The sequence below is a fragment of the Paramormyrops kingsleyae genome, chromosome 5, assembly GCF_048594095.1.
Source record: "Paramormyrops kingsleyae isolate MSU_618 chromosome 5, PKINGS_0.4, whole genome shotgun sequence".
Classification (NCBI taxonomy): Eukaryota; Metazoa; Chordata; class Actinopteri; order Osteoglossiformes; family Mormyridae; genus Paramormyrops; species Paramormyrops kingsleyae.
In genome coordinates, this window is record NC_132801.1 from 14,277,324 (window position 1) to 14,302,624 (window position 25,301).

General features: G+C 38.7%; 1 protein-coding gene across 7 annotated transcripts in view; it reads right to left on the reverse strand.

Annotated features, from left to right (window-relative positions):
* ca10a (carbonic anhydrase Xa) overlaps positions 1–25,301 on the reverse strand; it is a 165,697-nt gene that overhangs the window by 132,505 nt on the left and 7,891 nt on the right. The gene's annotated exons all lie outside the window — the stretch shown is intronic.

Below are 25,301 nucleotides of genomic sequence, written 5' to 3' on the forward strand. Positions count from 1 at the left end.
ACACATAAGCACAGTGAAGAGTCCAGCAATGAAAGAATGGACAGCGTTCTGATGCACAGAAGCATAAGCGCTCTCAGAAAATCTTTCTAGGATCACTTCCAAGGGGGTGTGTGAGGCTCATTACACTTGTCAGTCACCACATTGTAAGTTCTGGCTTTTAATTCTAATACAAGCCGCTGTCAAGACATTAAGAATGAGAGTTTCCAAACATTACGAATTGCCGGGTATTACCCGGACCTGGTACCATGATGAAATGATTCATTTAAGTGCCATTTTTAGTGTCTGCACTAATTTTTTGTCATAGTGTAACTTCCTTTGTGGACTATTATACATTGCATTCAGAGAGTCATTAATCTTAAGTCATTAATATGAGAAATTAACTGGGATGTTACTGGTCTAGCCTCTCATACCAGTGTGGTCTTCCAGGAAATGCCTGACGCAATCACTTCCTCCGACTTGCAGGCTGATGCAATGTGTGGTTTCTGATGAGTTGGAAGCAGCAATGCAAAATAAATCAAAACCACGCAGCAAGCCTCTGTGTCAGTTCAGGCACTTGAGAACTGTGATCCCCAAAAGCAGGCTTTCTCAAATAATGACCTTTGACGAATGAATGGCCATAAACACCCAATCCACTGGCTTAGTTTAGCTTCCAACACACCAACGGCACACAGTCATTATCCTATTGTTAAGCCAGACATATCAGCTGCTTCCTGCGATTTTCTAGACTCTGACATTCAATAGGTTAAATCATCCCATCACCTGTGTTAATGGGCCGCTCTGACAAATGAGAGGGGATGTTGTGCTTATAGACAATGGAGCATATGGCTGTCAGTTCATTTAAATGACATGACAAATTAATTGAAATTACATTTCATTTTGTGAACTCAGACTCAAAACACACACATATATAATACATTTTGAAAAAGGCATATTTGATCCATTGGTTATTGAACAATTTTATAATTGTCAGATCTGTCCCTCAATCCAGTTGGCTAGTTACCTGCCCCAGGTGTGATTGTTACTTATGGCCACGCCCACCTCTAGATAATTTCAACATAGAATCACCCACACCTGCAATCACTGTATTTATGCATTGTATCTATTTATGTCTTTTTAATGTCTTCTTGCTCGGTATGCTTCTCTGGCATTCAGTGCTGTTGGCTACCTTGTTTGGATTTATTAGATTTACAATGATCCTGGTTTTGACTCCCATTGGTTCTCTTATTTCTGGTTCCCGGTGGGTCTGGATTCCTGGTTGCTAAATCATGACCCTGTTTAGTTCCTCAAGCCTGTCATTTGTGATACCCATTGTAACTCTGAGCTTGAGTCCTTCTTAGTCTCCTCAGCTATGTGCTTCACAGTCTGCGGCCCTGTCAGTCCTGTCAGCACTGAGTATTTGTAGGCGTGCCAGCTGAAGAGGAATGGACTGACAGGCAGAAAAGCCTGCCATGCGGGTGTGCCATTCTATCAGGGACCATGTACTGTGCTCAGGATCTTGGTTAGTCCTGTTGGTGTGACAATACTGAAAATTTCTTTTGTCGGTAATATAGAAATGCTATTATTTCCTGTAAGGAAAGAATAATCTGGGGTTTACTGTGTTTTCATTTTAAATAAAAAAAAATAGGCTTGACAATCTCAATTCACATCAACATTTCGATCATGCTCCTGAATTCTGAGGCCTCGTGAAAAGATGCAATGAAAAACATCAAGGCTTAAACCTTACATAAAACTGCACCATAACCTTTAAAAAGAAAAAAATATCCTTTTCGCCCAATGAGAAATTCATCCTTGAAAACCATTCTAGGGATCAGGGCATAGTTTTACAAAAACTACAAATGGAACAGTTTCTCATTCATGAAACACACACACACACACACACAATGACATAAAAAATTATATGGATACCATATCACAGAAGTTACAATAGTATGAAACAAAACATGAATCATATGCATACAATAAACTACAGTAAAACCTCGGAATGCGAGCATGATTCGTTCCGGAAACGTGCTTGTAATCCAAAGGACTCGTATATCAAAGCAAATTTTCCCATTAGAAATAATGGAAACTCAGATGATTGGTTCCACAGCCCAAAAATATTCATATAAAAATGATTAACTCAAAATATAAAGTACATAAAACAAATTAACCTGCACTTTACCTTTGAAAAGAATCGTGGATGGTGAAAGGAAGGCGAGAGAGAGGAGAAGAGGAGGGTTATTTTGTAGGACGACTTTCACTATAACTAACGGAATCACTGCTATCTGTTGGCTCACTAGAATCTTCTTCTTTCTGTGAGACTTTAAAAAGGAACCTATCAGGCTTTTGCTTCCTTTTCGATTTCACGGAAATGTGGACATTGCATTTTTGTTAAACAGATTCATCAGTTGCACTGCTACGCCCTTATTCGGGTAGTGCTTTTTTTTTTTTTACTAAATTTTGACTGAGTGAGGCATGCCGACTAAGACCGAGCATGGGAGATGATTACCCACAATCCCGCAGCGAGAGAGAGAGAAGAACCATCAGCTCAGTTGTTATTACGTGACGCTCGGCAGACAAAGCGTATACGTAATACTCGTATTGCAAGACCTCGCTTGTTTATCAAATTAAAATTTATTTTAAAATTTTGTTCGTCTTGCAAAACACTCGCAAACCAAGTTACTCGCAATGCAAGGTTTTACTGTACTTTGTCGTGCATCATTATAATAATATACTGAGTGTGTGTGTGTACACAAACATACATACATACATACATACACACGCACACAACCAGACAATTACCGATTTGGAGGTAGTTTTTTACACGAGCAGACCAGCGATGGGTATGTAATTGATTCGGTTTGCAAGGGGCTGGCACATCTGGTCACCAAACACAGAGGATGCCTCATAGACGCATTAGACAGCATTACCAGCACTTGACAGAGTTTGATATGGGTCACATTGTGGGTTTGCATGAGTCATATTGTGTAATTGCCCGGCATGTGGGACATGAAGATGTCACAGTTGACTGATGTTGGAAACAATGGGCATATGAGGGCACACACATTGTGAAGGTTCTGGTCACCCAAGACAGACCACACCAAGGGAGGGTCTTCATATTGTGTGCCAAGCATTACAGAACCCCATGGCATCTGCGCCTGCCATCTGGACACAGGTATTGGACTCTATGCAACACCCCTTGTCATCCCGCACCGTGTCTTGACAACCAGCATCAGCCGGACTACAGGTTCACCATCTCATGCGTAGGCTGCCGTTAACACCAGTACAGAGACGGCTGCGTTTGGAGTGGTGCCGTAACCGGGAGGCATGGACTGATGACGAGAGATGAATCTTGGTTCTGCATTACCACGGATGACCGTCACGTGCGAGTATTGCGGCGCCGAGGGGAAAAGACCAATCCTGCCAATGTTATGGAGAGACACACCGGCCTTACTCCTGGCATCATGGTGTGGTGAGCCATAGGGTATGATTTCAGGTCATCTCTGGTAGTGATTCAGGGGACCCTGACTGAACAGCGCTACGTCTCAGGAGGGGTTAGACAGCACCATGCTACAGTCTTTCAACAAGACAATGCCCATCCACACATAGCATGTGTGTCTATGGACTGACTGCGTCATGTTGAAGTCCTCCTGTGGCTAGCCAGGTCTCCTGATATTTCCCCAATCGAACATGTGTGGGATCAGCTCGGACGTCAACTCAGACCCAGTGCCAGTCTGCAGGATCTTGAGGTCCAGTTACAACAGCTGTGGGCCGACTTGCCGCAGGAGAGGATAAAACGGCTATACGGCTCCCTTCCGCACTGCATCACCGCATGTATCCAGGCCCAGGCAGGTGCCACACCCTACTGACTTGGGACCAGCAACTATATATGTTGTCTTTTTGATCTGAATATAATCATTGTGATACAGTCACATGACCTTTAACCACATGCAGATTCATTTGATTTCCACTAGGGGTGCACCGATTGCAGTTTTCTGGCCGATCAACGATCACCGATCCTTAGGCAACCTTACCTGCCGATCTCGATTTTTTTTTGCCGATCTTGTTTCTTTCATAACTAAAAGACAGTTACTTCAATGTTTCCATTTTTATTGAGTAAATTGATATGAATACTCACAAAACATGAGGTAGTGTCCTCAAATATAAATGAACATATAAATGAGCATTGCTGTTTGAACTACAAAATCATATTTTTTCTTCCAGACTTTAATTTCTCTAATTTTGTAAAAAAAATATATATATATAGCTGTTATGACACACTTGTCCAAAAAATAGGGAGGGAGGCAGCCTGCACTGCACCTCTCTCGGGAATGGGAGAAAAGGCTGATTTAACCCTCTGGGGCCTAGGGGTAGGAAACACACTTTCACTGACTGGGGCATGATCACACATTTCATCACACTTAATTCATGGCAAATAAATTATTTCTTATATATTTGTTTTGCCATTACACTCATCTTTATTTTAATATATATTGTAAATATGTCAGATTTTTGTTAAGTTTGAAATTTGACATCAAAGTATAGACATTGCAAAATGCAGTTTGGAACACTTGCAGAAACATTATAAAAGTACATAGTAAGCAATGCTGGCAGTTTGTTTTGATCCCAGATATCTGATCACCAAAGTCTTGGCTACATGAAGATGACTAAATGGTGTAGATGCAACATTAATTTGGATAAATAAATAAGAAAAACCTAACTCATGTAACTATTTCTGGCTCCTTTCATTGAATATGTAGCAACTTTCATGTGTATGAATGAGCCATTGTCACCTGGCCACGTCCCCAACCCCCTTTTATGGCGCTGAAGGGGATGTATCTGGATCGCGTTTCACCGTTGCGCTGTTAATCAAATTACCATGCGAATGCGATTTGAATACGCGCTAATGCGGCTATTTAGAATGTGAATAGCGATCTTCGGGTGAGAGCGGTACTACACGCCCCCGATGCAGGTAAAACAAAGTAAGATGACATGGTTTACTTTTTTGCCGATTTAACCTAATTAAAAAAACTTTAATACTTCCGACAATGGACGTTTTGAAAAGAAGACAGATTACGGATTTAGCCAGCGTTTTTTTCATGATTATACATTAAGATTTCAGCGAGATATTTATAAACTGAAATAGACGCGAAAAGTACGCGATGTCGTCGACGACATACTCGACCCCAAAGAGTTAAAAGCATATAACTAAGATCGGTGGATCTCATGGGAATATGGTCGATTTCTGATCCCCTCAAATTAACGTGATCGAGGCCGATCGATCGGTGCGCCGATCGATCGGTGCACCCCTAATTTCCACCACTTCGATTTGGCACTTTCAATTTGGTCCCTACAATGTAATACAAACATAATACACACACAGACACAGACACAGACACACACATGTTCACTTACCTATCCAAATGGGGACCTTCCATTCATTTCTATGGGGAAAACTCTAACCCCAGTGACAATGCCCTTAACCCCTACCCAGCTTAACATTAAATTTAAGTAACCAAACAAAATACAAGAGTTTTGGCATTGTTACTTTTTTGATTGCATTTAGAGATTTTTATAAAATGGAGTTACCCAAATGGAGACCTGAAAAATGTCCCCAAAAGGAAGGAAGTTTCAGTTACAGGTTTTACCAACCTTTGGGGACGTTTTGGTCCCCAGAAGTCATCTGTGCAAACCCACCCCCGAAACACACACACATATACATACACACACACACACACACACACATATATAAAAAATTGTCTTCTATCTGAAGTGTGATGGCAGCAAGTATATACATGTAAACATTATTTTTTTGTGTTTTCTACTGGTGTCCATTTTAAGGAGTTTTCATTTGACATATGAAAAAACATTAAACTTCCTACTTGAACACTGTACTATAAATATCCAGTATTTCATCTCTATTTGTACTGGTCCATTTGGAATTTGTGGCAGCCATACAGTGGGCAAACAGCCATTGAGATTGCATCTCTCACGGTCTTGATAAACAAATCTGATCTGTGACTAAAGTCAGAAGGGCTGCATGTTAGATACCAACTGCAAAGTTTGCTCTGAGTTTTGTCTGTTTAGATGTACACTGATCGGTCATAACATTACAACCATTCTATAGGTCCCCCTTGTGTCGCCAAAATAGCTCTGACCCGTCAAGGAATGGATCCCAGAAGACCTCTAAAGGTATCCTGTGGTATCTGATACCAAGACGTTAGCAACAGATCCTTAAGTCCGTAAGTCAGGGTTTCTCAAACCAGTCCTCGGGGACCCACAAACGGTCTACCTGTTTGTTGTCCCTCAATTCCACAGCAAAAACATGGGCCGTCTGGGGACTGATTTGAGAAACACTGCTGTAAGTTGCGAGATGGGGCCTCCATTTGGCCCTTGGCAAAACCAGTCTGATCCTTACACTTGCCCATTTTTCTCCTGCTTCTAACACATCAACTTCAAAAACTGACTGTTCACTTGCCTAACATATAATGCCCACTCTGACAGGTGCTACTGTAATGTAATCAATGTTATTCACTTCACCTGCCAATGGTTTTAATGTTGTGGCTGATTGGTCTGTATAAGGTTATGCAGAAATTTTTAAAAATTCAGTCGTCATAATTTGATTTGAAGAAATCAAATTTACAGTGTTAGATAATCAAGCTGGTATTGATTACAGAGTGGTTACATTCTGAGCCATAAGTGACTATTAGCCAGATCATGAGCCACTTGTTTTATTGCTCTCCACAACACCTTGTCCCATCTTTATAATCTCAATTCTGAGAAGTGCAGCAGTTGAGGCTCTGAGACAAGCCAGGGGAACGTCAAGGTGGAACATTCGAGCTTAATCCCTTAATGTCCACATTGAAACCATTTACAATTAACTAAAAGCAGTAAGCAGCAGGTGAGAAATACAATGTGAAGAACACCTTCACAAACTACCTAAACTACTTTTTTAAATTTTATTTATTTTTTAAAAAGCATAAAGGGTCCAAAAAGTCTAAATATCAAACCTCTACCAGGTGTTTGTCAGATTCCACCTTTTCATAATATGATATATTTACTATGCAACAATAATGAATCCACTGATCATTGGGAGGATGCACCATCCATTAAATGATCCTGAGAAGAAGCTTCACTAACACTTACAGACTTCTACAAAAACCACAGAGCCTCTTGTCCCAAGGTGAGAAAACAAAGCAATTTGAAAAAAACACATTGTATGCCACCATTATGCATTAATGGAGATACTATTTACTGTTAGCAAATTATGAATTATCAGGCATCATCAGACTAATTAATTTGACTTCCATACCATATTGGACTAGGAATTTTAGGTATTAAGCGTATCCTTTTGAATGTATTTTATCATTTCCAGAAGTTAAATCGATATGGATCAATTTGTTCCAAGCGAATTGGCAAAATTCTGATTGCAGGACATTTGGTTCTTCTGGTATAGAGCCATGCCTTTCATAGAATGCATAGGCAGAAATAAGATCAAATATGTGATATCAAAGTAGCAGAATAAATATTCCAGCTAGTCACTACAGAACAGTACACAGTGAGAAAAACAACCAAAGGCAAACTATACCTAAGGCAATTTCTCTATGTGCATATAGAACCTATGCTTTTACTTTCAGCTTTGACAAATGAAAGATGCTCATGAGATGGTTGATGGTAATCACCACACAGTCAGAATCACTCGAAATTCTTAGTGATTTCTGTTAAATACATTTCACATTTGTAAATAAAAGAAAATCACATATCTAAATTGTGGGAAATAACAGTCACTATCAATTTATGCTGTAATGTATATGTGTAAAGTTTAAGAATTCAGAAAGAGAAACAGATAGTTAATTGACTACTTAACTAAATTCATTATGTGCAGAAAGTGGTCAACATGATTACATATTGCTAGAGGCTGGTCTGGTTCATTTGCATCAGCCTGCTGGTATATGAATTACAGTGGAACTTTGGAACTCAAACATCTCTTAACTCGACCAACTCGGACATGGAACGGGTCTGTTGAATTTTTTTTGACTTGTACCTCGACCATTCCTAGTAAAACTTGTATGGGTCGAGACACATTCAACTCTACCAATTTGGACCTTAAATGGTTCGGTCAAGAAAAATCTAGCCACAGCTCCACTGAAATCTTGGAACACGACAAAAAAAAGACTGGCTAAATTGATTGGATCATAACACGTCTACAAAGGCAAATGGACCTACTGGGATGCTTATGCCTACTTGCAGAACCTCTCAACCGAATTTGACGTGCGAAACCTGTGTTGCGTGTAAATTTTTTGTGCTTTATCTACAGTACATTTAGTGATACAATAATCATGGCTCCCAAGAAAGTGAGCAGTGACAGCAGAAAACCAAAGAGGAAAGTAATGGGAGTAACTGTAGAACTTAAAATGGAAATTATAGCGAGACTTGAAGGTGATGCACGTGTGTCTGCTCTCTTTTTGGTGTATGGGATTGTCATTTATTTCATGTTTATTGCTTTTGTATCTGTGATTTTTCACATATGTATTAGGTTTATATTGATTGTCAGTGCTTTTTCTCATTAGTCAGACAGGTAGATAAGTTTAAATAAGCAATCATTTGGGCATCTGGAATGGATTAAATTCATTTACATTATTCCTTATGGGGAAATGTGACTTGGACCTCGACCAGATTGCAACTTGACCAACCTTCTGGAACTAATTAAGTTTGTGTTCCAAAGTACCACTGTACATATGCAATCCAGATTTTGAGTCATCTATACGCTGACACATAATTGACCATGGTTTGTCTCTTTCTTGATTACAGAACGTTACCTCTACCTTCCACCTCTCTCTTTGTTTTACGGTTAGATTCTTTGAAGGTCATTCTTGTATAGTTTCACACTCCAGAATTCATTCTAGGAGTATATGTATAAGTCTGTCTCTTACTTTTTCATATATTTACGAAAATCTGGAGAAATATGTCTGATGTATTAAATTTGCAGGTCAAGTTTCAGCAATATGCCTAAAAATACTACTTTGAGGCTCACTTTCTTTTAGAAGTACACATAAAAAAGTACATTCATGGTCATGAAATGGAATAGTGCACATCTCACTATATTTTGATACCGTTATAAAGACACTTTCACAGGCAAGGTAAAATATAATGTTTAAAGTTTCATTATGATGTTGCCAATAATAAGAAACATTGAATCCCCCTTTTATTTCTCCCACGTTTACTTACCTGTGACCCTAATAATTTAATTCTAATACTTGCTTATGGCTACCACAGAATCAGATAAAGGATGATTTGCTCTGTGAATAGTGAAATGATGTGTGGAATTCTGATTCACTGAATAAAATATTCTGATAACCCTTAAAGAATAAGTTAATGTACACATAAACTAAATTTTGCATTATATATTTGTTAAGTCAATAGAACAAAACAAGACATTCAACAAGACACTTCTAAGAATTTGTGTGTAATGAAGTGCTTTCTCAAATTCATTTAAAAATTTTATCCCGCTAATTTCCACCTATGGCCACGAGTTCTAGTATTTAAAGTAATACTGAAATAGCCATTTGGCTGAGCAGCATCCAGACCTGTTAGAATCTTAAATACCTGGATCATGTCCCCCCTTAGTCTCCTTAGCTGGAGGCTAAACAGATTCAGCTCAGCTAACCTCTCCTCATAAGACATTCCTCTAAGACCAGGAATCATTCTCGTAGCCCTACGTTACACCCTTTCCAAGGCAGCAATGTGCTTCTTAAGGTACGGTGACCAAACCTGCACACAATATTCTAGGTGGGGTCTTACCAAGGAATTGTATAATCGTAGTATTACCTCCCTTGACTTAAACTAGAGATGTAACCCAACAACCTACTGGCCTTTTTAATTGCTTCCCCACACTGGCGAGAGTGGGACACGGAAGCATCAACATACACACTGAGGTCTTTCTCATAATCAGCTACCTTTATTTCAGTGGAACCCATAAAATATCTGTACTTTCATAATAGTGAATTATTTTTTTTTTCTTGCGTTTCAAACTACCTTTCCAAAGTGATGGGTGTGGGTTGCAGTGACATTCCAGACTGATGGGCCATTGACAGTATGCAGACTACTACAGGTGTGAGGACACCTATCTACAGTAATCAATATTCATTGTGCAGGCCACTGACTTTGAGAAAAAGAGTGTCACTCTAAAGTTCTAACAGTTTAGTAATCAAACCACATAAAATTTCAGAATGTCACTTTCACCTATGTGTAGTCAACCCCTGTGTCTATAAGCTTCAGAGCTCAAAAGTCTTGGCTAGTAATGTGTATAATATGATTTTTTTTTACAATTTCTCAGTATGTCTGAAAATAGGTTTTTGAAAAACATATATTTAAAGTCGATTTTAACAAAAAATAGAACAATAACATTGTAAGTGGTCTCAGATTATTGGTGCTGAGTTTGTGCTGAATAAAAGCAAATGTAACACTTTGGGATAAATGTTTTTTAGATAGGTGAAATATTTTAAAATGTCAAGGCATGTCAGACTACCCCAAAAGTGGCTAGTTGCAGTTTCCTAGATTTAGTTTTGCTGGAAACAGGTATGAAGTCCTCTTGCACTTGCAACAATGTCCTTTAAAAAAAATCCAATGCCTCTTCAACAGTTTTGCTATTGCCATCCAGTTTACAGTTTATAGTTTCAGTCTCATGCCATTAAAGTTAGCCTTCCTGACATTGGATATTTTTGTTTTGGACTTTGCTCTTTGGACACTAAAATTAACCTCAGATTTAACCATGTTATGATCACTACCATCTAGTGGTTCTAAAACCTCTAATTTTCCAATCCTATCCTGGTTGTTAGAGAAAACAAGATTAAGAAGGGCTTCTCCCCTGGTAGGGCTATTAACAATCCTGTACTAATTCCACCATCTCAAATTAATTTACAGAAGAGCCAGAGACTGTGTCCCACTGTATCCCCGGTAAATTAAAATCACCCATAACCACCACATAATTTTTATTACTCATAATCCTGATATCGTCATATAACATTCTGCTTTCCTCTGCAGCTACATTAGGTGCTCTATAACAAACCCCGACAATTAGACCATTTGAGTTTTTAGCATCTAGTTTTACCCATACAGCTTCTGTACTTTTATTTTTATCAGTGACCTCCCTTGCTTGCAAGTTTTCTTTTACGTGTACTGTAATACCACCTCCCTTCTTGCCTACCTGGTCCCTACAGAATAACGTGTAACCATCCATATTATATCCTTCTCCATCGTCACTCAACCATATTTCTGTTATTCCTATAATGTCGTAAAAGTCTGATGAAATAAAAGCCTCTAAATCATGAATTTTATTTATAATACTCCTAGCGTTTAAGTATAGACCACAAAGGGTAGACATTTTACAGTGCTCACTTTTAATAGTAATTAGGCCTTTCCGTCTCCCCCCACCTATATTCTTAACTAACCTCGCTGCCCCTCCAGTCCCTAGTTTAAACACTGGTTCCCCTCTGGTCCAGATGCAACCCGTCCGGTTTGAACAGGTCCCACCTGTTCCAGAAGGTCTTCCAGTGCCCCATAAACCTAAACCCCTCTTTCCTACACCACCCTTTTAGCCACGCGTTTAATCTCCTTATCTCAACTTAACTTAGCCTGGCTTGCACGTGGCACGGGAAGTATTCCAGAGAATACCACCGTGGCCATTCTGCTTCTAAGCTTATCCGCGACTTCCATAAATTTATCCTGCAGAACAGCCCTCCTCATCAGATTTCTTTCTGAATCTGAATAAAATCAATACAGCCATGCAATATAAATAAATGTTCCAAAAGGTTTTTATGTATGCATGACTTTTGTCCATAAACATACAACCAAATATCCAAATATCTAAAATAGTTATTTGGTCAACAATTAACTGTTGATAGAAACATATTAAAATCCTCACATTTCTGTGGATAATAAAACTGAGTTAACGTCACTCATAAATCAAAGCTAAATGCTTGTCATTTTCGAGTATGTTTTCTCAGATATTCTAATTGCGATGTTTCAATCAACCAAAAAAAATCCAATTATGCATGTGTCCAATCATGGACACATTTCCAGTGCAGTGCACAAAGAAACAAATTTCAACAGTGCTTGAAAAACAGTACACCAGTACACAAACACACACACAGACACACACACACACACACAACAGGATCAAAGAAACATGGTTAATAGTTAATTTTCATATAATTGTCAAACACTGTCATTAATATTCGTCACAATGGCCAGGCAAACCAGCAACTCAACCATGCAGAGTCAAATAGAAAGAGGTAAAAGGCTGCATATAAATGAAAGCTGACCTTGTAGACAGCTGTGCATACTGACTTATGAGATAATTATCCCTCAGCCAGCACAGTCTAAGGTACCAAAACATGGACACAACTGCATTGTGGCAATTCTGTGGCTTTGTGTCTCATGGAAATTTTCAGTCCATCCAAAACAATATTTTGTTAACTGTTTGTAGATTTTTTTCAGACATCAGAAAAACTAGGCAAGTTGCTGTCGGAACAACTGTAATGTATTCCCTAAACAGCACCATCACCCCTCCCCCACCAATCCTTACTCCTCCAACACCCCCCAACCTCTACAGTTTGGATTGGATAATGCCTTATTTCATTGGTGACCAATAGTCGCCGGCAAAATATATCAAGGGGCACTCCCCCACCCCAGTCAGGAACTTTGCAGCTACATGCATGCATGACTGCAAGTTCTAATACAATAGCTTTGGGGTACATTTTAGAGATTTTGTGAGTTCTAGTTAATATTTCATAACTACGTTAAACTAAATTGTTTGCATGATTTAGTAGATACTAAGTTTTATACTCCATAGGTATAACTTCCATGTAACTACCATGTCATAGAATGTCATACAGTCATACTACAGGCCCCACTGTGATTTTCTTCTGAGATTAAATGTTACTGCTACCAAGTACACACACAAGCGTCATTACGCAGTCAAAAAATTACCACAGAGTGGGGTGTATATGAAATTGGTAAAATGTACCAGATACTAAACTTATGAATACTAATCATATGCAAACAAATAAAAATATAATATTCACAAAAATATTTATTAAATCATGTGATCTGAAATGAGATATGAGACAAATGATGCTATTTTAGTTCAAAACGGGATGCAGCATATATAGTCAATAAGGCATGGCTGTGTACTATACGGGATGGGTGAAAACTCTTCTCGTTCTCTCCCTATTGTGGCTCTAACAAGCCACACCTGCTGCTTGTTTAGTCTTACCTCTCATTACAGCCCTCGTGTGGGTCACCCCAGGTGCCTCTCGTCTGCTCCCTCACATGCCTTGTATAAAGTGTCCTTCAGTCCCGCGCCCCCAGTCCACTTGCTGATGTTACTACCTGCATGTGCTCATCAGTGTGCCCTGTGCCTCCATACCCCTCTTTTGACCCCTCGTGGTCCGATTCCTGTGCCCTGCCTGTATTGTACGAACCTTCGCCTCTGTCCTTGCCCGTAACGTGAGACTCCTTTTAAGCAATAAAAACTGATCAAAAAATTAACATTCTTATTTAGAGTGTGCCCGTATGTCTATATGTATGTATGCATGTATGTATCATCAAGTACAATCAACAGATCCAAGTGTTTTAACAATTCACTTAGAGTATACCAAATCCTTGTCCACAAACCACCAAGGAATATTGGGGAACAAATGAGTTTATCTTCCCTGATGGTTGAACTCACATTCTGAATAGTTGAAAATGGTTAATCTCTCTCCTTTTCAGACTCTCTCTCTCTCTCTCTCTCACTCACTCACTCACACATATGGACATCAATATTTTATCCCAGGGGTGCCTCTAGATATTTTGGGCCCCATGAAAGCATATTATATTGGGACCCTATACTAAGACCAATTGATTTATGTTCCAAGTTTTTCAGGGTCCATGTTACTCAGTGGCCCTTGGAACTGCCCCAACTTTCCCCCTTTAGAGCACCCTGCACTGCAGCACTTTGTGTCACTTGTCTTAATGTAATTGTCAGGATTGGTCCCTGTCTTACTTTGTGTGGTCTGTTATATTCCTGTTTGGCCAGCAGTTGTTGCTGGCCATCCCGTTTTCCCAATGTTTCCTTACATTTGGCAATGTTCTGCTCCTAGTGTGTTCCCATGCTCCCCGGACGGTGAAATGGCTGCATGGGCTAAGTTGGTGGTTTTCACTTGTTGGACATTTTTGTAATTTATGCCCTAGATTTGGTCTTGCACACCCTTGTTAATTGTTTTCTTAGTGTTTCTGTATTTCAGTTGGAATCCTTGTTTTTCTTAGTTATCACTACTTGTATCTAGTCTGTAGTAATGTTATGTAACCCTTGTTCCTAGTTTCTCCTACTGTGTTCTGTAACCCTTGTTCTTGGTATCTTCCTAGTGTTGGAATTCAGAGTGTTTGCTAATTACCCACATCTGTTCTTGTTATTCCTAGTTCCTAGTGTTTAGGTATTTGACAATGGTTTATTGTCTAGTCCTCATTACTGGTAGTTATAGGTACCTGTCCTTGTCCTGTTTTTTGTGTTTACAGCCAATGCGTAGATGTTCTGTGTATTTCTTGTTGTAGACTGTTTCTAGCCCATGTATTCCCTGCATTTTCTGGTGTGTCTGTTCTAGCCTTTTGTTAGTCTTTGTTCTTTGCTCACCATTATTTGACCCCTTGTGGTCCCTTCTATTCCATTTTATATACACAGTTAAAAAAAACACAATTCAAAAAACATTTAAGCATGCGGTTCTGTAAATTGTGTGCCATTATTTTTTTTACATTTATTGCAATAAAAGTAACTAAACAGCACTGGAGAAATATGAGGAAGCATCATAAATTAACAAATGTTTATTTATTGGAAGGCAACATATGCAAGATTTTATGTATTAGCCTTCACATGGAATAAAAGTTGAATGTGCTGAACATTATGGACTATGTTTCAAAATTAAACACGAGAAACAATTTCACTGTAAGGTTATATGAGACAAAAAAAAACTTTTAACAGGCAGAGCAAAATACAGGGGTTTTTGTAAATATAGGCATAATTACTTCAAATGTAACAATGGAAATTGCTAAAAAAGATAGTACAGTTAACTTGTATATAAAGCATTCCTCCCCATTTACATGTTTTTACATATCCTGCCTTAGCTTCATTTTTTTGCCAAGCCAATTCATGATATGAAAATGTCTGGAAGTCAGCCTGTTCCTCTTCTTGCCTACAACATTCGCTGCTGTTCTGAAACATCGATATATACAGTTGCGCACAGCATGCAAATTATGCTTGTGCAGTAAGTACGGCTTTCATTATCCCGCCAGAAATCAAGTGGCTGTCCGCTTCGGGGGATATGTGTTGCCCCCGTCTGCTTCATACACATCGCATACAGCGATTTCATTGTCTTTGCTAGATACTTTGTGACGCCACTTTAGGCTGTTTATTTATCAGCAATAATGAACGATGGCCGATGGCACCCTTATCACATATTATATAAGGGGTTTGCTATTACAGGTGAAAATCATTTTACGTGCTGGGTCAAAAGGGGAGGGGGGGCGGGGCTCTGAATAGTTCTTTTTAAACTAACCAAACTCAATCCTCTGAAAGTGGACCAAAAAGTACACCAACAGGAAAGGGACTCAGTACTTTTTTCGTACAAATTACAAGTTCCTTTGAAAGAGGACTAATTTCTCTCTCTCAACCACTTCAGCTCTATTGGGGCTTCAATCTGTTTTCTGTTCAAACTATCCTTACCAGCAGCCATGGTTCAGTCTGTTTTTTCGAGTATGCCTATGCAATAGAATGGGATCTGTCTACCGAAAGCCTAGTAGGCGAAAATACAATGGCAAAAGGTGAAGTAAACCTGGAGCGCTTTGTGTTCACAATGCACAGGTTAAGTGGACCACAACACAGACTTGAAGCAAACCGAAAATTTGATCACCTCCCAAAGTAGTCTCAGTTCAGTTTGTTTCAGAGGGGTTTGAGTTTCTTTGGAGTGCTCACATATGTGTAAAAATGCTGACTAATTGTTCTGAATTCATTTTGAGGGCTAGCACGGGCCAAGCATAAAATCACCTTAAGTTTAGTTTATAATAAAGTACCTTGTGTTTTTGAGGCAACTGGGATCATCATCCATCATGCCCTGCTGTGACAGTAATTAGGATTAGCAGATCTGTGTCTGTTCTTTCATGTGCCTCCACTGGCTAGGACTAAATGACACAATTAAATTCCTCTATAATAAATTTTACAGCGTTCCTCACAATAAATTTCACTCACCAGCTACCAGACTACTGCTGATAAAATTTGTTGAGGGACAGAATATTAAAAAAATTTCAGTTTCAGAATCACCAAACTGTACAATGTTCCTGGGAAATTTGCAAAAAGATCTACAGAATACAACAGAATGACAGATGGCTGTATCCACGATGTTATAAACATATACACCATATGGCCAAAAGTATTGGAACACACCTCTTAATCATTGAATTCAGGTGTTTCAATCAGACCCATTGCCACAGGTGTATAAAATCAAGCACCTAGCCATGCAGTCAGGTTTACATGCATTTGTAAAAGAATGGGTCATTCTGAAGAATTCAAGCATGGTACAGTCAGTGAATTCAAGCATGGTACAGTCAGTCCGTGTACAATGCAATGCAATGCAATTTTATTTATATAGCGCATTATCACAACATTACATTGTCTCAATGCGCTTTACATTTCTGCCACGTAAGGACCCCCCAGTGAGTAAGCCAAATGCAACGGTGGCAAGGAAAAACTCCCTACAATGAGTGATATCACACTGCAACTCTGTTCTAACAGGTATTTTAGGAACTGTAGCGACCTGGATTGATAACTGGTTAACAGATAGGAAGCAGCGAGTAGTTATAACAGTGGGCCTGCGTTCATAGTGGGGTACCGCAGGGTTCAATTTTAGGACCAGTATTGTTCCTAATTTACATAAATGATATAGACACCAATATATACAGTAAACTGGTGAAATTTGCACATGATACCAAGGTGGGTGGTGTAGCAGATACTAAACTAGCGGCTCAGCAGCTACAGCGGGATCTTGATTTAATTAGTGACTGGGCCGATACCTGGCAGATGAAATTTAACATAGACTAATGTAAGGTACTCCATGTAGGGAGCAGAAACATAAAGTACAGGTATTTTATGGGACCTACTGAAATAAAGGTAGCTGATTATGAGAAAGACCTTGGTGTGTATGTTGATGCTTCCATGTCTCATTCTCGCCAGTGCGGGGAAGCAATAAAAAAGGCCAATAGGATGTTGGGGTATATCTCCAGGTGTGTGGAGTTTAAGTCAAGGGAGGTAATGCTAAGATTATACAATTCCTTGGTGAGACCTCACCTAGAATATTGTGTGCAGGTTTGGTCACCATATCTTAAAAAGGACATTGCGGCCTTAGAAAAGGTGCAGCGTAGGGCCATAAAAATTATTCTTGGTCTTAGAGGAATGTCATACGAGGAAAGGTTAGTTGAGCTAAATCTGTTCAGCCTCAAGCAAAGGAGACTGAGGGGGGACATGATCCAGGTCTATAAGATTCTAACAGGTTTGGATGCTGTTCAACCGAATAGTTACTTCAGCATTAGTTCAAATACAAGAACTCGTGGCCATAGGTGGAAATTAGCGGGAGAACATTTCAAACTGGATTTAAGGAAGCACTTCTTTACACAGCGTGTTGTCAGAGTATGGAATAGTCTTCCTGATAACATAGCTGAATCCTTGGGTTCCTTTAAATCAGAGCTAGATAAGATTTTAACAACTCTGAGCTATTAGTTAAGTTCTCCCCAAGCGAGCTCGATGGGCCGAATGGCGAATGCCAGGAGAATGTCACCTACTGTACCTCACTGCATTGTGCCAACTGTAAAGTTTGGAGGATGAGGGATAATGGTATGGGGTTGTTTTTCAGGAATTGGGGTATGCCCCTTAGTTCCAGTAAAAGCAATACCTCACATAGTCAGACATTTTGGAGGATTCTACGCTTTCAACTTTGTGGGAACAGTTTGGGGAAGGTCCTTTTCTTTTCCAGCATGACTGTGCCCCAGTACACAAAGTAAGGTCCATAAAAACATGCTTGAGTGAGTTTGGTGCAGAGAAACTTGACTGCCCCAAACAGGGCCCTGACCTCAACCCCATCACATACCTTTGGGATGAACTAGAACATCCAATATCATTGCCTGACCTCACAAAATGCTCTTCTGGATGAATGGGCAAAAATTCCCACAGACACAATCCAAAATCTTGTGGAAAGCCATCCCAGAAGAATGGCAGGTGTTATTGAGACTGTGTCTGCAGCAAGGGACCGGTGACAAAACCACCCGGGGAATACAAAAATCCTACCTTTCATCTTCAGACATGGATAATTGATAAGCAAATTTCATAAATATAAAACTGCAAGTTCTTTTAAATTGTGTCTAGTCATGAAATACAGCTTTGAGTTTTGACAATTTCCCATATTTCCTCACAGCAGGATAGGGAAACAGAAAATGTAAAATGATGAAATGTAGGGATCTTAAAAATAAAACTTTTCCTGAAAGCACTCGATCTTAGCGAATAATGAACAAGATAAACTACAACGTACATAAAAAATGAGCGAGGTCTACTATACATTTCGTAAAACCCTTTGTTATTTCAGAATTAACAAACAAACCTTAAGCAGTACTTTGTTGGCTCCTCCCTAGCCTCCGCATGAGAAAAGCAACTTTATCTAGGGTAGCTTTCCCGAAAACAACCCATCTTAATTCAATAACGAACAAGATAAAGAACAACATAGGTAAAGAATGAGTGAGGTCTACGTGCATTTCCCAAAACCGTTTGTTATTTCAGAATTAACAAGCAAACTTTAAGTAGTACTTTGTTGGCTGCTCCCCAGCCTCCACGTGAGAAAAGCACAGACTGTTGATAACAGGAACATCGATCCCACATATTTCAATGGTGAAATAGGTTAACAATTAACCAATCAGGGTAGGACACACATGGACTGGCACAAGAAAATAGGGAACAGGTGAAACGACTAATTAAAGCAAGGAACTCAAACTTAACATAGAAACTAAGAAATAGAATCTAACACTAGGGGAATAACAGACAGGTAAAACATAACCACGGGCACAAAGCAAAAAACCAAAACCGAATACAAGTTACAAAACACAGGAACTAGAAAACTGTTACAAATGAAACACTAGGGAACAAAATCTACGAAAATACAAAAACGGAGGAATACACATGACAGAGGAGTTTAGTAGCCACACACTCAGCTCAGCTCACTGAGCCATACAGCAGTCTGGGGAGCAGGTGAAACACACTAAGGACTTTGACAACGGGGAGGACAGGATGGGCAGCGACACCTGCTGGCCAAACAGGGAGAAGACATGAAAGACTCAAACAGATGGGTGCTGACCCTGACAATTTATAGTCAACATTATAGTTTATATTGCAATATTGACCTCTTATTATATCATCAGCATTAATATGTTGTCCAAAAAAGAGTGTCAGTGTGTTTTTATCATCTATTTTGGTCGATCTCTGTGTCTCTGTGACAGGACAGCAGGCAAAAGTTCAAATAAAGAACGACATAGAAAATAACAACTGGGTCAGAGTACTTGTAAATCTAAGAGCGAGATAACGAACTACTTTAGTTACAAAGGGTTTCGGGAAAAGCGTGCTAATGTACAATCAATCTTTAGTACTAGATAATGAACTGCTCAGCGTTACAAAGCTTTTGTGAAAGCCACCCCGATTAGTTACCCTCATTTAGTATTCCAGAGTCCCAGATGAAATATGACAAGAAACTGCAGCTACTGTATGCTGAATCATTAGCAATATCAATGTATACCTAGTTATTCTGTAACAATACATGTATACATCGTGTAATGTACATTACATCACTTTCAGTTTGGTACACACAATGAAATTAACGAATACATCTATTGACATGGGCAGAACCAAAATTCATAAGTAGATGTTCAACGCAGAAAAGATTATGCTAATTGTGGCTAATAGTTGATTACGGCTAATGCTGGTTACAGTCAGTCATAATGGTTGGTTTTGGGAACATTTTGGTTTCCCAATAAATTATACCAGCACTGGAATGAGAGTAGCTGATGAGACCAAGATGTCAGCTCTATTATATGGAACCCGAAAATGTTGCTGGAAATACATTCAACATGCTAACTCATTTGAGAAGATCATCTACAGTAAGTGTGTGTATGATCCGAGCAAGGTAGAAACTGCCTTGGTATGTAAGGTGCTTTTGCCCGGAAATTCAGACCCAGCTAAAACAATGTCTAAAGCTATAGGGGGTTTATTGCTACACATATGTGACCGTACTCAGTAGTAGAGAACAGATGGAATTTAGGTCATAGTGTTTTGTTTATAAGAACATAAGAAATTTACAAACGAGAGGAGGCCATTCGGCCCATCAAGCTCGTTTGGGGAGAACTTAACTAATAGCTCAGAGTTGTTAAAATCTTATCTAGCTCTGATTTAAAGGAACCCAGGGTTTTAGCTTCCGCTACACTAGCAGGAAGACTATTCCATACTCTAACTACACGCTGTGTAAAGAAGTGCTTCCTCAAATTTGTTTTAAAATGTTCTCCCGCTAATTTCCACTTTTTATTTAACATATTTATTTTTACGTGTGCAAATAAACGTTTCTTAATAACGTTTGTTATTAAGACATATTGCCTTTGGTTTAACCTGTTCCTAATGGTGTTTCTAAAAATAATTTTCAAACACATTCTGTTTTTCTTGCTGTACTGAAATGTGAACCCAAACCCAAGGTTTGTACCAAACGATGAATTTTGTGTACCATTACACCCGTACACATATTGTATAACCTTGCTTCAACTCCACAAGGATGACAATGGTGAAAAGTTTACAGATAGTTTTGACTTCTGATCTGTGACAATTTCAAGAAGTCCAATAACTTTCAGTTGTGTTAAGCAAAAGATTTCTTTGTATTACCTTTTTATTTCTTAATTTACTACAAACAATGTAATAGTTACACTCTAAAAATGTTGGGGTTTTTTTTGTACACAAACCCTGGGTTGAACATGCTGGGTTATTCTGGAGCAAAATACCTAGCTGTGACCCAGCATTTGGATTACTGGCTTCACCCAGCTGCAGGGTTATGTTTTTGACCCAACCCATGTTCTTGCGCACCACATTTAAAAAAATATCTTTGTTGAAATCGTTGGAGGAAAAACACCTAAACGTCCCTCAAATGGCTGATGTGGCATAGATGTAGCAAAGCAAACTGGTTTCCTTTAATTCCTTGGTTTATATTAATATTTACAATAAAACAATATAAATAATATTATAATAATATAAACAATCACAATAATAATACAAGTTAATTTGAACTCTCTCTTTCTTCTAATGTCAACTGATTAATATTAATGATGATAATTAAGTTAATGTTAGCTAGCTAGTTACCTGTGAGCTAAATAAGAGATAAGGTATTGTAGTGTAATAAACCCTGACAAGTTGACATTAAAATGCAGCAGTTCACTGATTTGCTAGATATTTATGTTCTGAGGCTTCTGTCAACAGCAATAAATATTTACAACAATGTTTATTATTTGTCAACTTATTATATTTAATAACCCAGAATGTTTTCTGCTCAATATTTAGCCAATGCTGGGTTTTCACTTAACTCAGGTTGGGGTGTTTTTAACATAATTTGTACTTTATTTGTAAGTGAATTATTAATAAGTATTTGTGCCCTGTCAAGTAAAGTGTTACCTCATTAACAGTAATGCCATTTTACAAAATGGCATCAGCTGAATTGAGACTACTGCAAACATTATAGTCATGTGAAAAAATTAGAACACCCCATTAAATATTTAGTTCTTTATTAAGAAGTATCAACATATCAGTATTAAATCTTATTTCAAATTATATCTGTAGGTAAAGGTGATGTAATTGCATCATCTAAGCAAAAAGAAGAAACAAATTCACTTATTTACGAAAAGAAATTAACTAAGATGCTAATTTCCACTGAGGAAAAAGTTAAGACACCCTCACATTCATCACTATTTAAAATTCCTAGAATTAGATTCAAATGGCACCACATCAGGGGAAAATTATTAGAACATCGTTACAGAGCTTTTTGGTGGAGCCTGTCTTATTTAAACCACAGACATTTAGCTCTTGATTGTTGAAGTAAGTTGTATCACCATGGTGAGATCCAAAGAGGTCTCTGAGGCCTTCAGAAAGAAGCTTGTAGATGCATATGAGTCTGGGAAGGATATAAAAAGATCAGGACAGTTTGGAATCAGTCATTCCACTGTCAATTTACAAGTGGAGAATATTTAAAACAACTGCCAGCATGGCCAGGGCAGGCTGTCCTAGTAAGTTCAGCCCAAGAGCAGATGCTGAAAGAAGTCTCCAAAAATTCTAAAATGTCATCACAGGTCATACAGGAAGCTCTTGCCACAGCTAATGTCCAGGTACATGCATCTACCATCAAAAAGAGACTGCACAAGTTTGATTTACATGGGAGCTGTGCAAGGAGGAAAGCCTTACTGTCAAAAAAAACTTCTGGGCAACACTAAAGTTTGCCAGAGACCACCTAGACAAAGTCTGGGACTTATGGACCAATGTGCTTTGGACAGATGAATCTGAAATTGAATTATTTGGGCACTGTAACAGAGGACAAGAACTAAAGAGCTTTTGAGCAAAAGAACCTTATACCATTTTTAGAGTGTGGAAATGTCATGGTTTGGGGCTGCTTTACTGCAGCAGAACCTGGCCAGCTCACCATCACAGAATCCACTATGAATTCTTTATCATATCAGAGGGTACTTGAGGACAGTGTGATCCAAAAGTTGAAGCTGAAGTGGGGGTGGACCATGCAAATGACAATGGCCTAAACTTTCTGCCAGTTGACGTCAGATATTAATAGATAGTTATAGGAAATGTTTCATTCAGGTTATTTCAGCCAAAGGGGGAAACACGAGCTATTAGAGCACATTTGTTTCTTGTTTTTGCATTGGTGAGGCAATTACATCACTTTTATCTACAAATATAATTGGAAATATAATTTCTTAATAAAGAATTAAATATTTAATGGGGTGTCCTAATTTTTTCACGACTAAGTATTTTTAAATATGCAAATAAAATTCCACATTTCATTTCAATTATGGGTGCACCGATTGCAGTTTTCTGGCCGATCAACGATCACCGATCCTTAGGCAACCTTACCTGCCGATCTCGATTTTTTTTTGCCGATCTTGTTTCTTTCATAACTAAAAGACAGTTACTTCAATGTTTCCATTTTTATTGAGTAAATTGATATGAATACTCACAAAACATGAGGTAGTGTCCTCAAATATAAATGAACATATAAATGAGCATTGCTGTTTGAAGTACAAAATCATATTTTTTCTTCCAGACTTTAATTTCTCTAATTTTGTAAAAAAAATATATATATATAGCTGTTATGACACACTTGTCCAAAAAATAGGGAGGGAGGCAGCCTGCACTGCACCTCTCTCGGGAATGGGAGAAAAGGCTGATTTAACCCTCTGGGGCCTAGGGGTAGGAAACACACTTTCACTGACTGGGGCATGATCACACATTTCATCACACTTAATTCATGGCAAATAAATTATTTCTTATATATTTGTTTTGCCATTACACTCATCTTTATTTTAATATATATTGTAAATATGTCAGATTTTTGTTAAGTTTGAAATTTGACATCAAAGTATAGACATTGCAAAATGCAGTTTGGAACACTTGCAGAAACATTATAAAAGTACATAGTAAGCAATGCTGGCAGTTTGTTTTGATCCCAGATATCTGATCACCAAAGTCTTGGCTACATGAAGATGACTAAATGGTGTAGATGCAACATTAATTTGGATAAATAAATAAGAAAAACCTAACTCATGTAACTATTTCTGGCTCCTTTCATTGAATATGTAGCAACTTTCATGTGTATGAATGAGCCATTGTCACCTGGCCACGTCCCCAACCCCCTTTTATGGCGCTGAAGGGGATGTATCTGGATCGCGTTTCACCGTTGCGCTGTTAATCAAATTACCATGCGAATGCGATTTGAATACGCGCTAATGCGGCTATTTAGAATGTGAATAGCGATCTTCGGGTGAGAGCGGTACTACACGCCCCCGATGCAGGTAAAACAAAGTAAGATGACATGGTTTACTTTTTTGCCGATTTAACCTAATTAAAAAAACTTTAATACTTCCGACAATGGACGTTTTGAAAAGAAGACAGATTACGGATTTAGCCAGCGTTTTTTTCATGATTATACATTAAGATTTCAGTGAGATATTTATAAACTGAAATAGACGCGAAAAGTACGCGAAAAGTACGCGATGTCGTCGACGACATACTCGACCCCAAAGAGTTAAAAGCATATAACTAAGATCGGTGGATCTCATGGGAATATGGTCGATTTCTGATCCCCTCAAATTAACGTGATCGAGGCCGATCGATCGGTGCGCCGATCGATCGGTGCACCCCTAATTTCAATCTCTGTTGGGTAATCAGATTGGAAAGAAGACAGTACAGACATAAGAATCAGATCTCTCAGACCAAAGCTACTGCACAAGCACAGGAGTTTACAAATAGTTTCCAATGGAACATACATGACCAACAGACTTGGACACTGGTATTATGTCCAGTGTGAAGGCATGCAAATGCTGACTTCTCCACAGGCTGCAACTGTCAACAGCCAAATTGAGAAGGGATCAAAAGACAAACTGGATACCTCCTGTAAAGGCAGAAGTAGTCACAGGTCAGCACATGCCTGGCACCTTGCAGATGTGCCTGAAGACAAGTTTTAACACATGACAATGACCCATTTCAGTTGACTTGAGGCACGAGACTGCAAGCTGAGCCGGAGCTGTGAGTGTCAGCAGTGAGCAGTGAAACCAAAATCAGTCACTGACCAGTGATTAGCCAAGTGAGCCGGGATAAACACTGAGCTTGATGTATCAACCCATCTATTTTGTTTATTGCACCAGTCAGTCTTTTCTCTCATTTGTGTTGGAGTTCTAAGCCACAAAATTCTATAAAACTGACAGTAAAAACTGGAGAGCAGTTGCTCCTGATTTTTACTTTGAGATGAAAGTTATGTAAATGCACTCAAAAGCCAAAGCCCCTTTATACTCACTGAGGCTTTTCCTCCATGAATAACCTTTTACAAAAATGATAAAGATGTGGCTGCTGATAGAGAATAAATTTTATACCTCTTAGTTAGACAACTCATGACTTTCAAATATGTTTATGTTTTGAATTAATCATTTGTAAAATGTTTGTGTAA